This window comes from Etheostoma spectabile, chromosome 13 (genome assembly GCF_008692095.1).
Source record: "Etheostoma spectabile isolate EspeVRDwgs_2016 chromosome 13, UIUC_Espe_1.0, whole genome shotgun sequence".
NCBI lineage: Eukaryota > Metazoa > Chordata > Actinopteri > Perciformes > Percidae > Etheostoma > Etheostoma spectabile.
In genome coordinates this window covers 23,904,116-23,906,260 of record NC_045745.1, presented here as the reverse complement: position 1 = coordinate 23,906,260, position 2,145 = coordinate 23,904,116, and the positions used below count along the sequence as shown (strand labels likewise).

At 38.9% G+C, this 2,145-nt stretch overlaps 1 protein-coding gene across 4 annotated transcripts in view; it reads right to left on the bottom strand.

Moving 5' to 3' along the window:
* Positions 1-2,145, bottom strand: part of cadm2a (cell adhesion molecule 2a) — a 200,676-nt gene that overhangs the window by 68,171 nt on the left and 130,360 nt on the right. The gene's annotated exons all lie outside the window — the stretch shown is intronic.

Below are 2,145 nucleotides of genomic sequence, written 5' to 3'. Positions count from 1 at the left end.
TGTGTGTGTGTGTGTGTGTGTGTGTGTATGTGCACGCTCTTAGGACTACAGTCATGCATGCAGACACTGGTGCATCATCATATTAGGTTGTGATTGACAGCACTGTAATCAGAGAGGAGAAGAACAGACAGGACTGTTGTCTAGCAAAGAATACGCCATGGGAGGCTTCAATGAGCAGCTTGGTGCAAACCATATAGGCCGATATGTACAAAAACAAAGGGAACCACAACACAGACAACCTGACCAACAACAAGAGTGTCACCTGTGAGACTTCCTGCAGGTAAAAACACAGAAAAGAGCCAAATAAACAAAATAGATTGTCTATTAGCGCCAAGTGTGTGTCTGTGTATTTGCGTGTGTATCCCGAAGGAATGACTCTTATGCTTCACACACACTGCTTTGCCAAATTGATGGATCTATTGGAATGCCTCCAGTGAGCCTGAAAACCTACAGCTCTAAGAGACAGCGCCTAAAAGAGAAGATGAGAGGAAGAACAAAGAGAATATAACCGCAGATGGCGAGTCTGCAGGTTAGAAAAAATATTGTGCTTTCTTTTCAATTACAGATTAATAAATCACTCTCCCTGTACACAAGAAATATAGAATTCTTCATTTTGGCTGATATACTGTAAAAAGATTGAAATGTATTGTCAGGGAGGGAGCCAAATCCTGAAAGCCTGCCTAGAGCTATAAGCCGGTCTTTGGCATCTCACATACATATTGTTTTGTTTATATTTGAGAGGCATCAAATCCTGATAGCCAATTTTCAGTAGCTGATGGAGATGATTGTGTTTTGTTCGCATTATTCGACAGTTGGCCAAGGTGCAAGATAGACAGTGTAGAGTGAAGAATTGAGAAACTGAAAGAGAGGGACCAACCATTTCCTGTGATCTTTCAGTGAATTTTCACTCAATTTGCACACATTTCCTGGTTTAACAGCACAGTATTTTTAGTAAATCCAAAAGTCAAACGCAATTTACTACATTGTAAATATTTTAAATACCTTGGCATACACACTGATAGCAATCTCACTTTTAAATTGCACAGGTTTGTAATCGTATGAAGTACAACTTGCCAAATTTAAGATATGTCTGAAGCTGCATATCAACAAAGGATGCGATGATGTACATGCACTTGAAGATCTTTTCGCATATCACTTATTGTTTGACAACCTGGTCACAAGCTAAAACGTCTCTCAAACTACTACACTCCCTATACAAACAAACTCTTGAGGTTCTTGATAAGAAACCCATACACCATCATCATATTTAAACAAAAATATAACCTTTTATGTTGCAATGATATGATTACACATACAGATATATGTTTTATGTATAAAATCTTACATGGCCTATAGCTACTCCTGGATTAAGCCAGTTTGTGAGCATAGCACCGACTGCTTACAGATCCACATGGAGTGTAGCGAGAGGCGACTGCATTGTCCCATTAAGGAGAAGTGCTTTTTTGTGCTTTTCCTGTGTGTCTGTCTCACTATTTCATATTTTAGAAAATAATATGTTGCTTGTTATCTGTTTGTTATCTGTTCTGACGGTTCAGTAGTGGGTGTGTATTTGTGTTGATCACACCCAACTGTTTTTTCTTTTAGCATTATAATCAACTTTTATTGTATAGAGCCAAATCTGTATGTATTCTTCTGGCACAGTTTTACTTGTATGTATTAGAAGTGTGCATTGTCCCTGACCAATACACCTGAAATAAATAAGTAAAAAGTGGCACACCTCAGGGGGCAAATGAGAGGAACAAAATACAAAGAAATGCATAAAAAGCTAAACTATTACTCTCTTACAAACAAATGCACAAACACAAGCGGGCGGTGAAAATATCACACCTTGCTGCTGTGTCACTGGTCAAGAGGGAGAGAAGCTGAAAGAGAAACAGGGCAGCGGATGTCACTTCTCTACCAACACTGCCTTCTACATGAGACTGATGGCTGTGTGAAATATTCGCTCAGCAAAGTCTGACCTCGCTCTATTCCTGCCTTTCATCCCTGCTGTCAGGGTATGAGTTCCCTGTCACAACTGTGGCTCTGTGATCTCTTCCCGTCAATACCCATGAAAAAAATCACATTATATGGTTTTATAGCTATTCACTTGACAATAACAGCATATATATATATATATATATA